Source organism: Phalacrocorax carbo, chromosome 10, assembly GCF_963921805.1.
Source record: "Phalacrocorax carbo chromosome 10, bPhaCar2.1, whole genome shotgun sequence".
Taxonomy (NCBI): domain Eukaryota; kingdom Metazoa; phylum Chordata; class Aves; order Suliformes; family Phalacrocoracidae; genus Phalacrocorax; species Phalacrocorax carbo.
Genome location: NC_087522.1, coordinates 7348155 through 7366973, shown reverse-complemented (window position 1 = coordinate 7366973; position 18819 = coordinate 7348155). Strand labels below are relative to the sequence as shown.

Genomic DNA, 18819 nt, shown 5'->3' with positions numbered 1-18819 from the left:
GCCTTGCAGTGACACTGACTGTGGGGTCCCCTATCTCTTCAGGTCCCCCAACACTTACCATCGCTTTCTTCACTTGTGAGGATGATTTGCTCTCTTCTGATCTCTCCTCTCTCTCTATCAGTTCTGTCCCCCTTCACGCATTTCCTTCTCTCCTTTCCACCATTATTTTTCCATTATTCTTCCCTCCTATCTCGCCCATATCATCCTCTTCCAAACTTCACCCCAAGGCATATGTTCTCCCTGGAGCTCTTATGCAGGAAAGAACAACTGGGCTAATAAAATATAGCTGAAGCTCTGCTTATGCACATCTTTCCTCTTTCTCCTTCCTCTCCCTTTCTCCTCTGCACCCTGCAAGCTGTGGGGGCAGAGACATGATTTTCCCGCCTATCTGCTGGTATGCGTTGCACACTATTGTTCTACTGAGCTGTGAAACTACCCAGTGCTGTAGTAAAATCAAGTGGCTTAGACAAGGGATACGGTGGATATATTTGCCTTGTTTCTTGGAAACCTGAAAGCCAAAAACCTGTTTAGTAGAAAATGGTTGGACAATTTTGCACTGGGAACTGGAGGAGGGAAGAACTTTCAGCCAAAAAAATATCAGTTTTCTAACAGAAAATGGAAATGTAACTAAAGCAGATACTAATAAAAATGTTCAACTAACAATCCAGTTTCCATCTTGATGGAAAAATTTCCAGCAGCCTTAGCACCACATTTTGTAAAACTGAAAATCAGTTCACAGTATTATGTTTATTCTCTGTGAGTTATTTATGTACAGAAAAGCAAATTTTTTGTGGCTTACTCTTGGTATGAAAGATTTTTCCAAGATTAGTCACCATAGTCAGCGTTCGTGATTAAAAATATTTATTGGAAATCAGTAAAAGATCAAAACATGAAATGTGAGGTCCTGATGGTTCGTTAGGCTTCTAGTAATGAGTTCTTCCAGAATGTACAATTCTCCTTGAGTAATAAAGCTTCATATAGTTGTTTTAAATTCACCAGCTCTTGTCTCACCCTCAACCCCCCAAAAATCTTGAGAAAATCTCATTTCACACTTTCCCATAAAACCAGGTGCAAAACAGCTGCTTTGGGCATGGAAGGATTCCTGAAGCACTTCATTGGTATCAGTAGCCAGTGAAAAACCATGAAATTGAAGGGATTTTGATAGGTACATTCACAATCCTCCAAGAAGGTGCCATGGAGGATAGTATGGCTGAGCTAGCATTTCTCACATTTGGAGGAAGGACATTCACGCGGTCTAGTTTTCTAAACTCTGTGAAATTTTGCAGTAATGGCTTCATTCGACTCTGTGTTATTGTTGAAAACACCCTCGGTTTGCTCTGAGGGGATGTGTTACTGCACTCATATCCCAAAGCTTACTGAAACCATCCACTGGAGGACGGAACTTTCCAGTCTTTCTTTAATGACCGTCACTAAGACAAATGGCTTTGGCTTTTTCATGTAGCATTCATGGACTGTTGCTGTCATCCCCATACACCTTCCACTGAATCACTTGTTCACATATGTCAACTAAGACCGTAGGTATGAGGAGTACTTTACCTATAACTGTATCGAAAGCCAATTAAAGACAAAGTCATAATTCATCTTCTCCAGCAGTACTTTGACTGATCACAAGGTTTCCTCCCACTGATTACTTGTCTTACTATAAGCCTTGCTTTAAAATTGTTCTCTCCAAGCATATTCCATAGGAACTATAATTTAATTTAGTAGTAGTATCAAGAGCTAAGTGTTTCAGTCCTAGAAACATTTATCACCTATGCCCCATTCTTCTTCCATTAAACTGAGTTCTGCAGCTTCACAAGAAGATCATTTCAATGAGCATGTTTTCATCCACCTGGAGAACGGAGAGGGTGAGATCATGTAATGTAATAAAGCCTGTAAAATTAATCCTAAACCACTGAGGAAGCAAAAGAAGCAGCTGCAGGTTCCAGGTTGCTAGCTGTTGGGAGTTTTTTATATTAGAACTCCATTAAACTACTTAGTGTTCAGCAATGATTTAAAAATATGTCGTTCTTAACTACTGGTTAGGCATTTCATTCGCTATATATGGTATTTGAGGAAGACATAATGATATGTGCTTAGAAAAGTCAAAACAGTGGATCAAATGTTGATACTCGAAGAATGACAGTTCTTTTTCCAACCTTACTTTAAATGATTATTTTAAGGAAGAACGCTGAGCAAATTACAACGGCTTTAAGAAGACAGGTCACCTATTGGGACAAATTTTGACTCCACTGTATTGTAAAGGATGTTTCCCAGGGCCGGGGGGGGGAGATGGCCTTTCTGGCTATAAGACTGATACCAGTGATATTCCTACTGTGAGGAAAGTATTCAATTTTCATCATTTGCTTAAAAAAGTACCTTTTTGTTTTAACAAATGGAAACATAAATGAAAGATATTTCTGTGTGCTCTGCTTACATGAATATTTCCCAGTGTTTTTATATCTCGGTTCTCTAAGGAATAATGTTTTCAATTTCCTTCAGCCTTGTACTGAAATGTAAAATAAGACCTCTGGGCTTAAGTACTCCATAAATGATAGTTCTTACTCACTTTCTATTTAATTAGCATGAAACCGATCATGTAATCATTCACGATAAATCCTGACCTCTCTGGAGGGAGAGAAAAGAATAAAGGAATTTTCTTCTTTTGTCAATAGCAAAAAAACAAATGCAGAAAATGTTCGAGGGCGAACTGGCATTTATCGTTCTATTGAAAAGTCAACCTCTGATCGGAGGGTCAGGCTGGCTGCTGAAAGTATCTTACCAGCAGTGGTTGGAGAAGGCATTTAAAATACTGCTCCACATGATTTGTGCCATTACAAATCTTACTCCAAGTAAACAGGCGTTTTCAACTGCTAAACAAGAGGCACTTGCCTTCCACTGCCTACGTTACCAGCATATTGCCAGTTGACTTTCGGTTATGAAAAGGCCACAGATGATGAACTGCTATTATAAACTATGTCCATAGGCAAGAAGAAACCTTGGCCCAGTGCCCTCAAAACTGCCATTATTTATTGACACTTCTGACAGTTTTCCATTGAGAAACCTACCTCTGGAAAAGCAAGCAGCAATGTTAACACAGCCCGTAATTGGTTAGAGACGCACAGCTGAGGTTTCGAGCTCACAGGCTCTGGAGACCAGAGCACAGGGACTAAAACCAGGACATTTTCCATGAGCAATTCTCACAACCAAAGCCATGTCCCCTCCTTTTCCACAGAGAGGGCAAAATCGGTGACAGGGGAGCCTTTCTTCACTGCTTGGGTTAGCCCTGAGCAGATGAGGTTGGAAAGAAGCCTTGAGAAGCTGGTGTGTGTGGAAGGGATTATTTTATATACTACTATTACACTGCTTATATATTGTTTGCTTCAGCACTGGACAGCCAGACGTCTCCGAACACAGAACAGGTTTAGCACTGACCGCAAAACGGAGACTGTTCCTCAAAGTCTCTGCTTTTGCAAGAGCTGCATACTGGTTCTGGTCCAGGGATTTGTTGGATGGTATGAACCTGACCTGCTGTTCTCCTGAACTCCAAATAGCTGTTTGTGCCCATGAAGTGCAAAGCAGGTACAAAGGCAGCCAGCCCGGTGTGCTAGCAGTCTGCATTTATTTTTCCCTGGAGAGGCTACTACAGACTATAGATGCAGCAATAAACATCTGAAATGCCAGGAGAGATGGTCTACTAAAATGCGTGAGGGTAAGGACATAAATGAGTGGAACAAGCAGGTACTGGAGAAGCAAATTAGACACTTGGCTTCCTGTAGCTAATTTAAATGGGAAATGGGAGTTGTTCCAGGTATTCAGTAAACAGGCTTGCAAATTAGCTTCCCACAGTTTCCTTATGCTGCTGTACATGCATAAAGAACATGTACTGCGGTTCATTGCTTTAACTCACTTTGCTTCCAAATTCAGTGAATTTCTCCATTATTTTCAGTTACTTGCAGAAATGTTTTCGTACCTGGTTATGAGCAAATAGGGTAGGAGATAACCGAAAGTGAGCGCTGCGCTGTTAGTAATCACAGCCAGATCCTTTATTTGTGAAATGTTTCTTGAGCCTGGTGTTACCAGGGGATACAAAACTGCTTTTCAGTAGCTGATATCACCCTGTAAAAGAGAGAGAGCCTCAGAACGGCTTCCTATCTTCATGCCCTTCTTTAATTCCATATGGAGGCTAGTTCAGGCTTCAGAGGAAAAGCGCAGAGGGAAGGGAACTACTTGCCAGAACTGAATCAGCTCCTGTTCATGGGGAAAAGGGGTCTGGAAGCATACCCGTTATTTAATAAGAGAAAAAATAGTGTAAACCAACCAATTACTCCAGACCTCAATTTTAGCCCTTCAGTCCTTACCCCAAGATTAATCCGTATGGCAAGAGATCTAACTGCCTGTGCTTGCCCTCAAAATATCTGATCTCTGGCTAAAGACAACAACGAAGATGGTGTTACTGAGCTCATGATAGTCTTTGGCGAGTAGATACATGTCCCGTAAGCTTCAACAGTCACATCCTACATGCTCCCTACCCTTCCACGGGAAGTAACGCAAGAGCGGAGGAGCCCTGTTCCCTTGCTTTCAAATTGGTCAGAGACTGACATATTTTATTTATTTTTATATTTCTATTTATAATGTCAATCTTACGGTTCTTGGCTGTTGGAGTACCAGCAAATAGGCCCACAAAGCTCAGAGCAAGACACAAGAACACCAGTACTGCACAGAAACCATTTTTGCTGGGAATATTCAATCTGCTACATTGTCCATTTAATTTGAATGTTAAAGGCAAAAAAGAAATCAGCATTTCCAGTTCTGCTCATTCCTTATATGGTGAAATGTTAGATAACTTGTGTTATTTATAACCTGCACATTTGGTATTTTTTTATAATGGGGGGAGGAGGAGGACACACTGGGTAAGAAGACTCCGGATTTTTTCCAGTCTAACTGAAGAATTAAGAATTAAACTGTGTCACAAGAGCAACTTTATACCTATGTCTGTACAAGGGCAAATATTGAGTTGGGAAATTAAAATTGATGTGGTTTATGACTTTAAAAAAGGGACTTAAAGGCACAGCACATACAGCATGGTAAGAGGTAATGAACCCTCATCCTAAAGGTTTGAGCTATAAGGTGATCTTCAAATGCTTGTATTTCAAGACCTCCAGACTTCCCAACTGAGTAACACTTCTAACAATAACACACTGCAGATAGGTTTTCGGACTTACAGAGATGGAAGATGTCTCATATAAACTCCTGACCTTCTCCCTGCCATGACTGTGTCGCATTTTCGATCACGATGAGCTGCCTGACAGGGCTGTGCCACTCACTGCTCATTCCCAGGTAAAGCGCTCTCCATCCCTCTTGTCGCTGCTGTTCGTGCTGTGTTGTGTCATCTGGTCATTTTATTTTTCATCAGTGTCATTGTTCCGACGCTAAATCCTGCCAAGCCACATTAAAATGACTGTTTTCCCCTCCATGGTGCTTATGTCACGCGTAGTGCCGAGCAGAGCCATACCCCGGCCCCAGGTTTCACGGACATCACTCACCAGCCCCTCTTCCGCACCCCAAGAGGCTTTTATTTCAGATGTGAAGTGAAGGTCACACCGTACCCTGCCGCTTACCTCGGTCTCCTGATCAGCGTGTAATGGCATTTCTCTGCCATATTCATGAACTGGACCTTTTTTTAAAAATTGGGAAACAGGCAATTTTATTTCATAGAAATCACTTTAGGACAGATGACCTTTACCTTAATGCGTGTGGCACAAAGCTCTTTCAGGCGTGCTGCAGGGGTATGTCACAGAAAACTCAGAGGGCACATAAAGCAGCCCCACGTTATCTTCCCAAAATGTCAGTTATTTTCTGCTTAATGGCATCTAACTTGTGGGGAAAACCTCTTTGCATGCAACAGCCTTCGTCCTAACTCTTCATTCAGGAATAACAATGATATACGGAAGATCACAGGTTATTTCTAAACTAATACTAAGCCTAAAGCAAAGGTAAGTAGGGCATGACACATGTGAATTTAGAGGCAGCCTTTAGCTGTGGTTAAAGATTGCTTGCAGATGTTGGCTACTGATATTTTTTTTTCTTCCTTGCTCTGCCTCTTAGAATATTGTTTTCAATGTCCTCATTGTCTCATTAGCTTCCCTTCCCCCTGAATCCAGCGACATGCAAAAGGAATGAGGGTAGATGTTACTTTTTCCTGCTCTGTGGCAGAGAGGAGTGTAGGGTTTCAGAGACTGTAAACTATTTCTTCTGCACTGAGAGATTGACTGCATGGGTAGAGCCCATTAAATATAGCTATGCTGACAGTATCGCTTCGGAGAGTTCTGTGGGAAAAAATCTGTCTGCACTATGTTGGTACCTCCAGCCAGGCAGCGAGCTGTCTTGATAACTCATTCAGATAATGAATAAAATGTGGAATGAATTCCATGTAGGATCAGCGCTCTGTTGATGTGAGAACCGGTTGCAAAACGTACGACAGGATCCTCCTGTGGCTGTTGTTTTAAGCTTGGCAAATACCGTGGATTGTATATGCTAGAGTCAGGATATTATTAAAATAAACCCCCAAAACTCCAGAGAGTTAAGATATGATGCGGCTTCCTTTGAGCTCAGGTCCCCTTATTGCTGAGATATGTTGTATGTGAATGCAATTTACATGAAATTCTTCAAGACTGGAACAGCCTGTTATTTCTGCCATGCCCAGGAAAATCAGGAAAGGTATGTAGCAGTAATAAATCAATTATTTCTTACAAATTAGACCGAGATAGCATTGCCTAACAGCAGTCTTCCAGATGGTTGGGATGAAAGGTGGACAGGGCTGGAGGGAAAGGGAGGATTTCTAGATAACCAGAATAAATGGGATACAGTTTAGCGGTAGAACTGAAAAGATCCAGAGGAATGACACCTGTGTGCGAGGAAACAGATATTTGAGAGCTTAGGTTATGTCAGTGGGTTGGCAGAGCAGGCTTAAACAAAGACATTTCCTAGACATCGTCAAGGAGGCAAATTCTTTACGGTGTTGAATTAGGAGTAACCATGGGGATAGGAAATGACAGATTTAAATAAAACCAGGGTCATTTCTAAAAATTAGGGGCAAACTATACTTTTCCCTAAGAGAAAAAAAAAGCCAAGGGAGGAGTGGAGGGGCAGGCGCTAAAGCAGGCGGTAGGAAGCGGAGGAAATGGGAGGGCAGCCCCACAGCTAGCTGCTCCACCGTGCAGGAATCAGCTGCCGGCCACCTCCAACGCTGCGTGTCCCTGTGGCCAGGGCAAGACTGAGTGCTGTCACCCGCTCTTCTTGGGCTAATTCCCACTCTGCCGTTGTGCGTGTGGTGGAAAGCACTCCCTTGACAGACAGGGAAGCCTGTGATGTGGCGTGTTTGTACTCACCCAGTAGCCCTCCCTCAGATGACACAGGATGCCTTCCAGCTATGGCTAGGAGAGATCGGTCCAACATGTCCTCAGACTGGGATGTTGAAAACAATAGTAATTCCAAAAAAAAAAAAAAGGTTTTGATACTGCAAGTCTATTTCAAATGTAAATCCCAGAAGCGGTAGATTTTTCAAGCAAAGCCCATAAACAAAGAAACCTGATGCTGATTAGTTAAAAATCAATGTTAACACATTAATTAATTAATAATATTTGGATATAATATGAAGTATATTAATATTAATATATTAATATTATTTTTAAAGTTTATCTGTTCCTAATCACAGGAGTAAACCATTAATGTTACTGAAGAACATCTATACATCAGTTCCCAAAAAGCAGCATAGATCACTGAGCAAGCTTGACTGTCAGCAAAACAGGCAATTGCGTGAGTCCCTCAAGGAGGCAGAGGTTCAAAACCCAAAAAAGTCCCTGACTACCCACCATGGGTGGCCAAGGGGGAGTCCAAGTAGCTGAACACAGGCTATGAAGTAGTTTTGTATGGTTCCCGTGAAAAGCCAAGTGGCTAAAAAGTATTTTTGCAGGTATTTGTCAGCAAGGACTCGAAGAGTCTGGTGAAGCACCGCACAGATGCCAGGCCCACCTCTGAACCCTGGCTGGGACTAAGAGTGGCTCTGGAGCGTAGGGAAGCTGACTGTGGTAAACCAAATAATCCCTGCTAACTCTCTGCATAACAGGCCAACGCCTCTCTCCCTGCTAACTCCAAGAGGGAATTAGTCACACAGATGATTTGGGATGAACCTGAAGGAACAGCTTTTCACTCCACGGGAAGCAAGAAACACTCAACACCATTTTGTTCCTACACCTAAAATACTGGTGAACAAATACATGTTTTACCAGAGGCATTTTTTCCCAGTGTCTCTCAAATCTCTGCCACTTTCCCAGCATTCCTAAGACAATTCTTCAACATAATTCTTCCCTCCGTCACTAGGTTTGCTCGGGTCTAATTGCACTTGGGCAGCTGCTGAGAGCGCGCAGGGCAAAAGCTATGTAGCTCAGGGCGGACACACTCCAAGGAACAGGGCAAAGAGAGACAGAAGTTTTATGTCACTTCTACTCTATGGATATTCTGGCCTGAACTTGGTCCTGGTACAACATGGAATAGCCCCAGGTTCTGCTATAATTTAATTAGTCTCCTCACAATTGCCTCCAGGATGACGTGAAGACCAAAATCAACTGAGGGCTCTCACCTGGTACTCAGGTCTGACTCTGCACTTTGCATATGCTCTGCATCGGTCCCACTGTCCTCATCAAAATGGCTATTTTTCTCCTTTCAAAGATGGAAAACACCCACATCTGCCATATTTAGATGCTGGACAGCTGAAAAAAGAATCACCCATGAAAACAGCCTGAATGAACCTGCTGAATGGCAAACCACTGCCAGCTGGACAGAACGATTTTTCTTGCAGAGATGTTTTTGCTATTTTCTCCTCTGAAAGCAATAGAAAAGGATGGGGGAAAGAGCTGGTTTCTTTTCTCATGCACGCACCCATCATCAACAGCTTTGTTAAGTCCAAAGAACAGAGTCTCTCTTCCCAGCAATTCCAGTCCAGAAATTTCAGGGACAGAAGTATTTTACACAGACATAGTGAAACAGAAACATTAATCTCTGAGAACGAGGCAAGAGGACGAGGGATTGTTCTGAGGTCCCCCTTGCGAGCGATGAGGGTGGGTGGTGCAAGATAAAATCAGGGGGTTGACTTCTCGGGACAGATGGATTTGAAAAAGAAAAAAAAATCTACAGGCCAAACTAAAAATGGTTATCATGGTGAAGTTATGGGCTGTTTCAGGCTGCCAAAACAAATAGCTTGCATCCCGAAGCAGCAAAGGTTACATGCATGGAAAATGGAGCTATCCCTGAGGACTAACTAATATACTGCAATTATTATTATAATTTTTTCAGAGATCTTTGAGAAAACCAGGGCACACTGAGCTACCTAGTCTGACTGCATCTACAGAAGTCTTAAGAGGAGATGTTCCAGACTAGAAATGTTTTCTTATTCCTAGCTTGGCTAAAATCAGCTAATGCTGTTTGAGAAGAAAAGGGTATTACTTTGGCAATTACAAGAACTTTCTGAGGTTACTGATACACTAAAAATGCTTTGAATATAAATAAGTTTGAAGTTATTTCCTAATACAGCTTGTACCACTTCTGCAGGCGATACACCCAAGTAAAATGCAATCACTTCTGGAATTTCAGCTAAGTATGGGTACTACAGGGGAAAAAAAAAATCCACACTTCTGACAAAGTTGTATCAATCTCCACTTATCTGTTGTTTTGGTAAGTCTGCCAAGGTATTCTGAAAGGCACAGTCTCCAGCCTTGCACTTGCACTTAATGCAGCCTTTTGCCAGAGTTTACTGCAGATTAGTTATATTATTATGTAATTATTATAGATTTATATTAGTTATTATTAAGAATATTGCTTATTTTGGAGCAACCTGAACAGTTGTGTGAATTTCCCCATGTCCCATTTTTCTTCTAGGAGAAGTGTAGCCTAACAGATAGAGGACAGGACGGGACACTAGGGTCTCCTGGGCTTCTTCCCCAGCTGTGCAAACTATTTAGGGATGGCTTCTCTTCCACAGAAATCAATGAAACTCTGTACTGAGCTTTCCTGGGAACATGATAAAATCCTTAATCTCTCTCTGCCTTCCTACCCTATCCTGCAAGATATCAAGCACACTAGCTGAGCCCGTCCGGCAAAGCCCTTAAGCATATGCATGTTAAGTGCGGAATTGCTGCAGCCAAAGGCTGTGCTTGCGGTAAGTGTGTTTCTAAGTGCGCTGCCGTTTCCAGAGCCAGGAATGAGTGGGGGGCGATTACATTCATCTACCTCTGAAGGATGTTTCAAACATTAAGTAACAGGATTCTTGGAGACTGGGCACAGGATGCAACAGAGTGAGTTTATCATTTCTATCCCTATTCTTAATACCTATTAATGGAAATAGACGATACAGTATCTATATCTGCACATACACAACATCTCTCCCATCCTGTCAAGGCAGAGCATTATCTGGTAAAGAAGCAGTGGTTTCAAGTTTGAGGAGGGGTTTAAGAAAAAGGTTTAAGAAAAAGGAAAAGCTGTTTATTACACATTAAGCAGACACTGTTTGGAGGTTTACACTATCGTTCTCCCAGGAGAAGCCAGAACCTACCTACAGGGTGTGTTGAGTTAGTTCCTCATTCTTTCTTTCTTTCTTTTTTTTTCAAACCTTCTTTTGAAATCACTGAGTGTGGAGCATGCCTTGCCCCGGGGGGACGTATTGCTGAGCTGTTACTCACACTATAAAAGGGTGCCACTTCTCGCTCCTCCCTTTCTTTGAGGCCCCATTTTGAGGTGAGGAAAGGGCTGACTGGCCAAACCACCAGACCCCGGGGCTCAGCAATCCTGGGGCACACAGGGGGATGCTTTGGGGGGCTCAGCCTTGGCGCCTGCCTCTGAGGAGCTTATTCTGTCTGGGAGTGCTCCAGCCTGAGATCACGGTGGGCTTCAGAAGCATAGTCTGCAGGTTCAGCATGTCTCCTGAAGTTGTTCTAGACTGGAAGCTGGGATTGGCTTAAGAATGAGCTTTCTTTGGGATGAATACTCTCATATGAAAGACTGCAGTTTCTCTATCCTGAAATTTTCCCCCTCCTTTAGACAGGCTGGGGATTGGAAAGGGGAAAAGAAGGGGATGTCCTCTGAAATTTAAAGCTAAAATCCCTCACTCTCTGTTTCAGCGGACTTTACCCCTCTTCTGTTTGCTTTTCCCTCGGTGTGCGCCAGAGGTTGGCCCACAGCTGAGACCGACACAGGGTCACATTGATGCCCTAGTGTCAGCAATCTCAGGCACTTTCCCCTTCCCCTTCAGCGCAACACGCAGGCGAGGCACATCACAGGCCTCAGGGCTGCAAGGAAAAAAAGAAATTCTTTGCAGTTTAGAGACTTCATTGAGTTCAGACATTCCCATGAACCTGCAGCCTTCCAGCTCCCTAACGCACTGCAACACAAGCTATGTGAATGAGGAGAAAATCATCAATGTAGTTAGCAACCTACCATGAAATTCACTGATTAAATCACTGGATAAATATTTGAGTGGATCTAGCTGACAGGCATGTCACGCATGCAGCCTTAAAATAGGAAGGTAATGGGAAATGAGGGAGAAATGAGCCAAGGAACAGGAACAGGAATGTGATTTCTGGTAATACAGCTTGTGTTCATCAGTGCCTTTTGAGCAATATAGAGGACGTGTGTGGTGAAACTGAGAGCGAGGCACCATCGTTAAAATAAACTGAGAGAAATTGCAGCTCTGAAGAAACAGAGCATTAAGCAGCAGTTCTCCAGGAATAAAGTTGGTGAATGAATTTATGGGGATTTATGTCGGCTGAACCTGGCAGGTAGTTTTTAACATGCTCGCAAGAAGCAGGCATGGCTATTTCCAGTAAAATCCTGGGAAGCTCTGGTGGGTGTGGGCTCGCTGGAGAGGCACGATGCTCACACCAGCTTCTGACGGCGCTGGGCTTGTGGCTCCACATTGACTCCACCGCCTGCCATCTCCACGAGGGGTTGTTCCTTCTGCAGTCCAAGGATCCTGTGTTTAATTTAAAAGATGAAAGGAAGAGGTCAATCCTTCAGTACAAATGCATCAGGCTGCCACACGGCAGCCAGCAAGACTGCTCATGAGCTGTTGAAACAGGCACACGCACCACTCCAGGCGGCGTCAGTGAGGGCAGGATTAGGCATCACCACATCCATCGGGTCAAGTCCGTGAAGGCCTCTAAGGACAGGCCGATCATATTTGTGTCATGCAGAGTAAACAGTCTGGAAAGTAATTGCTTTAAACACATCTAATTCATTTTTGACCGATTTTGCAAATGTTTCCGCTTTCCTCAATGCGGCATTGACTGGCCCTGCAAACCATTTGGCATTGGCCTGTGTGGCATGTGCAGTCGCTTTGCTTCTTGATGTTACCTCATCAAAGAGCAGTTGAAAATGATATTTCCAGCCAGACGTTGTTCAAGTGTGGCCGGTGAACTCGCTCTGCCCTGTGCCCTCCAGCTCGTGATTAGATAGGTTTCCTGTATGTCAATTCAGCTACAGATCAGTGATAAATTTAAGATTGTGACATACTGACCAAAAATAATAATAAAATCATGACAGGCTATTTTTGGTTTCAAAAGAAATTCCTCTCACAAGGTCTTTTGAAGCCCTCACCTCCATGTACAGCTGCAGCGGATAAGGAAAACAGGATGCAGGGTTGTAGTGTTGGAGGAATCGAGCGTAAATCAAAGGAGACAAGCTGGTCCCTGTGTGTTGCCTGGGTTAGACCTCAACATTTGAGCAAGGTGAGCAGTTGTCGCTTGCTGGGGACTCTCCCGCTAACAGCACTGCCCAGCTGCCGGAGCGTTTATAGTGGGCCGTAGCCGCATCTCACTTTTTCCTCCCACTGTGTCACCTCCTTCCCTTGTGCTGACAAGTGATTTAGACAGCCTGCCCTGCTGGCCCTGCATTTGAAATGTAAATCAAACACATGGGACATAAAGCTGGGTTTCAAAGTTGACTATTAACTAGGGCGGAAGGGGTGGCGTAGCAAAAACAAACAGTTCCAAGTTCAAGTCTGAAACCATAAGAGCAGGCTGAAAAACCTTCCTCCTCTTCCATCACCAGCCAACATGAGTGTGAGCACTTTTCCTAGGGCAGAACATATTTAGTGGTTCCCTGATTTCCTAACCCAGGTGCTCAGACTCCAAACCAAGCCCGGCAACCGACTTCAAAGGGAGAGGATGCTGGGGTGCTAAGGCTGGCCTTACCCATTAGTATGCAGTGGCTTTAGTCAAGGGTTTCTTGCAGTTCTTGATGTCCTGAAAGCTTTTGACATAGAGCTCTGTGGTGTTCTTGGGCCAATATGTAACACTCCAGAATGCTAAATTAACTAGTCTCTGATACGGAAAATCTGGTGTTTAAAAGTAGTGTTTACTCAGTTTCCCCCAGGAGAGTTAATGACCGACCATATCTCGTAAGGCATGGGAGTCTTAAACCTGGAGGCCCCCTCTGCTGTCCTAATGCTTTCAAAACCAGTGGAAGTTTTCCCCAAAAAATATTGGAGGTCCAAAGCAAATCGGTATGAACATGTTTTTTATCAAGTAGGAATGTACCTCTACCACTACAGAATGTAGTTTAATATTTCTTTACCTGTCACCTCAAATAATTTTGTGGAAAAAACCAACAGCAAATCCTATTTCCTTTGAAATAATTTCTGGCATGACTTAGATAATTTATCTTCGATAATTCTATAGTGACACTCTTACTATGAAGGTCTAACTTGGAAATCAGAGACATGAGCACAGTTCTGCTAAGCCCACCCATTCGGGACTGAAGCAGTTTCCTGGGCTTGGCCAGGTGAGCAGCAAATTCTGTCTGGATACGAAGCAAGGTTTTGTTGCTGTCAAGGACAATCTAACAGGAAAGAAAATCCTCATCTTTTTCTGAACTCCTTAAAGAAGTATTTTTAATGCAAATTTTCTGTAAGTGAGAGATGGTGAGAAGAGCAGCTGGGAGAAGTGCTGTCCTCCAGCGAGTAGCAGTCGTCCCAGCGCTGCTGGGCACCAAGCTGGCTGAGCAGGGGACGGCTCAAGCCTTCAAACACCTTACTCTGATAAATGGGTCACGGCCCCTGGTAGACAGGGCAGTGTCCTGGGACTCCAGGCAGCACCTTTGACTGTCAGCCAGGGCAACCTCGGACACATCATTGCATCTTTCTGCACCTCAGCTTCCCGATTTGTGGAGTGACAACACTTAACACTTTTGAAAATTGCTTTTGGGGAAGGAAGCAGCACTGTGGCACTGCTGAGCGATGTTTCCCCATGGACTCGGTTCTGTATTTCTGTCCACAACACCCTCAACAGCGGGAAGGGCTCTGCTGGCATATGTGCATGCACAGGCGGCTTTTCCATCTCAGGGATCAGCTGCACCCCGGTTCTCTCTGAAGGCAGAAAGCACTAAGTGCAATTTCACATGAGCCGCTAACCAACATACCTGTTAATAACATTCCTTTGTTGATAGTTTGGACCATTTTCAAACAGGCTTTGTCATCTCCTCCAATATGGGAAAGCGTTGTCCAAAATCATATAGGATTATAATTATGTAGTAGTCTTCCTGTAAATAACGTGTCGTTCTAGTGAAGCAATCCGCTCTGCTCCTCATCAGGCTGCATCGCAGAGCAAGTGGAAGCCAATTTACTAGAGCAGCAGCGAGGACATCATTGCATGATCTTCATTTCCATTGAACAACTGGATCTAACTCTCTCTTACTTTTAGGCTAACCATGCTGAGCTTTAAAATTGCCTTGATTATAATGTAGCTTTTAAATGATTTGTGGTGCCTGATCATTTTGCACATGAAAGTTGCTACTAGCTGATTAGGAAAAAAAATCCACCATTGCTTCTTCTATTGCTTAGGAAATTGCAATCCTCAATCTGCAGCTTGAAAAGCATGTTGCCATGGAAATGATGCTTATGCTGTCATAAATAAAAGTATTCTAGGGTCACCAGGGTCTGCGGCATAAACAGGGGCACAAATACTGCCTGGAAAAGTGCCAGAATGGTTTAAACATATAGGAAGATAATTTCAGTGGTATCTCACTTTCAGCGTTATCGTCAGAAGGACTGATGAAGGTTAACATGTAGCCGTAACCTTTGCACAAAAACAGAGCAGAAGAAAGTCTTAGCTATTGGTATTAATAACAGAGTAGAGAAAACAGTATTTTAGCCCTCCTGACCAGTATTCCTCTGCTCAATTGGATCAGTGTTCCTCTCCCATTGTATTTCTCACACATTCAACAGTGAAATCTAATGTGTATTTGTTCAGGGGTAGTTCTATCGAATTCATGGGCACAGCACATGAGAGCTTAGGGAAGCCAGTGATGTTACACAGTGCTGTATCACGGGCTACCTGATCATGCAGTGAATCCTCCCCAATTCCCCGGCTACATCCCACCTGCAGCCCAGGAGCAACCACGGGAAATTGGCTTTTCCTTGGAGGGGAGACACTTTTGAACAAGAACCCAGCAGAGGGAAGGAGCCCATGTGTCTTGTGCTGCTCCTGTGCAAGGGCGATGCAAACCATGTCCACGCGGGACAGAGAGACAGCACTGACACTGCTTCAAAGGAGAAATAGAGGGGCCAGCAATGGATGGGGTTTGGGATGGGTTGGTTCATGTGAATTTTCAGGAGGAAAGCAGGCAGTTACTGTTTCTGGTAGGTTCTTAGTTGTTCAATGGACTGCTCAATGGCATTAAATGGGCCATACCATGAAGCTGCCTTGGGCATGCTTTTCGCTTTGTATTTTTATTATCCACACAAGCATTTAGAGCACAGGCAGTCACTTTAAATAAAACTACAGAGATTGCAAATGCCACAGCTTGCTTATTTACTTACTGTCTCTTAGTCTGCCCGAAATGTGGAAATAATGTTTCCAGAGATGCTGGAATTCATGTGCCTGTTGCGGATCCTGGCTCCTGTCCTGGATGATATTGCATATTCAAGGGATGATTCGCTCACTCCTGAGAGGGAGGAAGGACTGTACCAGCTGTACCACCTCTCCTTCACTGATTGACAGCGTGGTGATGTTTCCACAAGGAAGCCTCCTGCCTCCAGGTTAAGCCAGCAATTATGGAACAAACAAAACAGAAGTAAAATGGAGAGATGATTCACAGGGAGAAAAAAATAAAAAAGAATTGGAATGGTGATGCCAAGACAGACTGACAACAACATTTTCATTTGTTTCATCCCAAAATGTGCAGACAGGATTCTGCATTTCTTTTGTGTGTAAATTAACAATGTCCTTTGCCATCTGCATGGGAGGATCCAGGAGGGAGCAGCTCAGTTTCTAGGGCTTTGCCACCCCACTCCTGCAAAAGGGTGTTAAAACCTACAGCTGGCAGCCCTTAGTTAAGGATGAGTAAGACCCAGCCCCGATACCCTTGACTGCTCCGTAAAGCAACTTAAAAGTTCAAGAAATGGGTTTTCCCTTTTGCACTCCAATTTTTAAAAAATGTCATCCCTGCTGGGACAGGAACTCTGTGGGATAAGGGGGCCGATACCACTCGTGTTACACCCCTCACTGTGGATTTATCACAGAAGGGCTGGCTGAGGCTTTGAAGACAGCTGATGGCTCCCAGTTAGCCGGGGACTCGCTTGTGTTCTTGATGGGAACAGGGTGGAAAAGCGGGGCTCAAAGGTTGCCCAGAATGACCAAGAGAGAAAAAATTCCTCCTGCCACTCCTGTGCTAGTCAAAGGGGTGTGGAGAGGAAGTTTCGATCTCTCATGTCCTGCACTGCCAAACAGGAAAAAAAAATAAAATATATATATACACACACACACATATATAAATAACACAGCCAATTCCTATACTAAGGAAGAAGCCTCCACGCTATCAAAATCAGCCTTGAAATTAATCTTGCCTGTGGTAGATGGAAACTGAGCCAGATAGCCCAAACTCCCTTAAAACGTCTTTCAAACACACCTAATCTGTTTACTCCGGGCTTTTACTGCTGGCGGTACCTGGGACTTCGCCTCAGAGATTTCCTACAGTTTGTGATCTTAGCAGGTCAAAGTTTCCAAAGGTGGGGAGAAGAGAGGCAATCCCTTCCCTGCCTCTACGAAAGGTATGTGCCTCTGAGCTACTAATTTAGAACCAATGAATCAGAAATAAGTAACATAAAAACCGTCTAACATCTATGTTTACAGAGCACCTCCTCTAAGCAGACAAAAGCATGTGTCAACAGGGAAACTGCCATGTAGAGCCTGCGTGGCAAGCGGCTCGGCGTATTTAAACAGCTTTTGCAAAGATGTTAACATGTTGCTAGGGAAGCAAGAGCCTGCACGGATATGGGTGCCCTCCTGCACCAAGACCCGCCGTCCTTACAATAGGAAAATGGAGCTGCCCCTGCGCTCACAGCTTTTTGTTTTCAGCTCTGCAGCCTAAAAAAAGGCAGTTCTTCCAGCAGCTGATTAATGGTCCTTCTGCAGAAACTGCATTTTGCACATATTTAAAAGTCTTGGGCTAGATAACACTTTGACCTAAAATATAATAGGGTCTTTTTTATTTTTTTCTGATAGTGTCTGACATTTGTAAGTTTTAATACCTTATTTTTGAAAAGAGTCTTTTCTAACTTGACAAACAAAGGTAGCCAGGCTGTGGCTCTGGGTGCGTGTGCACTGCCCTGCACGCGTGCGGCTCATGGGTGCTCTGAGCACGTCGCCAGACCAGCTCTGGGACATACAGACACATCTCAGACCACCGGGAGAGACGTCCCAGTCTGGCAGCAGGAGGACCTCCTGGGTTGTGGAAGTACGCCCAGCGCAGTTCCCCCTCCCATGGGGTGTGGTCCCTGGGGAAATCAATGTCGTCCCCTGCCTGTGAACCATTCCCCAAATTTTCTCTTCCCCGAGCTCTCTGTCTGTGTGTGATACAAGCCTCAGTTATATTAAGCCCATTGCTCAAAGGACCAGAAACGGTGGCTCCCATGGTCACGTAGCAGCTACATTACAGAAAGAGTGAAAACTTCAGGGAACAAGCGGCACTGTAATGTATCATACCTACCCGGAATATATCTATCCATGTACCGATATCTATAAACACACCCATTTCTCCATATGGGTGGGTATATATTTATATGTACCCGTCCCAAAATACCGGTAAGTTTTTATTAGCCATTTGCAGTGCGGTAACAACGACAGACAAAGTGCTGTGGTCCCTTTGGCTGCTCTTTCTCAGGAGGGGAGAGTTTGGGTCTTCTCTCTCTAGGAAAGGTAAGAGAGGGAGTTGAGCTTTCCCAAAACCCAAGTAGCTCCTTGGTGCAGGAGTCTTGCTCAGCTCTCGCTTTGAATCATGCTGGCAAATAAACATGAAAGTGAAAACGGTATTGTGAGACAATTATGCAAGAGCGGGCGGATCCCAGGACCGAGCCATTGTTCCAAACATTTAATTAACATTATGAAAGCTGATTAAAGGAAAATCTTTAACCTCCAGGGAAATCCCATTTTCCTTCACTTCCCATACCTCTGCAATATTCACAATGTAAGAAGGAAAGTGTTATTTCAAGGCATGATTCATATCAGCTACAACCTGATCTTTGCCACAGCCATGTCCTGCAGCTTAAATAATCGCTAGCAGTGACACTAGATGGGGACACTTCTGAGGCAGCATTTTTCCCCGGTTAAACCATGACCCGAATTGCCATCATAATTTCTAGACTTTGTGTCATTCTGGCACGATGACAAGTGTTCACCCACGCTCAAGAGCTAAAAGTTAGTTCGCAAGGACAGCGATACCTTCCCAGATGCAGCATCTCAGATACAAAGTGAGAATGACAGGCCACGGTCC

General features: G+C 43.9%; 1 long non-coding RNA gene across 2 annotated transcripts; it reads right to left on the bottom strand.

Annotated features, from left to right (window-relative positions):
* Positions 1 to 851: 851 nt before the first annotated feature.
* LOC135315179 (uncharacterized) lies at positions 852 to 12928 on the bottom strand. Of its 2 annotated transcripts, XR_010374613.1 has the most exons (5): positions 12141 to 12928; positions 10610 to 12025; positions 7392 to 7467; positions 5226 to 5439; positions 852 to 1852 (listed from the first exon to the last, which is right to left on the bottom strand). It is a non-coding gene; the product is annotated as an uncharacterized LOC135315179 (long non-coding RNA). The 2 variants fall into 2 exon arrangements; XR_010374612.1 differs by lacking the exon at positions 852 to 1852 and adding an exon at positions 2803 to 4119 and having other exon boundaries at positions 5226 to 7467.
* Between the last annotated feature and the right edge of the window lie 5891 nt (positions 12929 to 18819).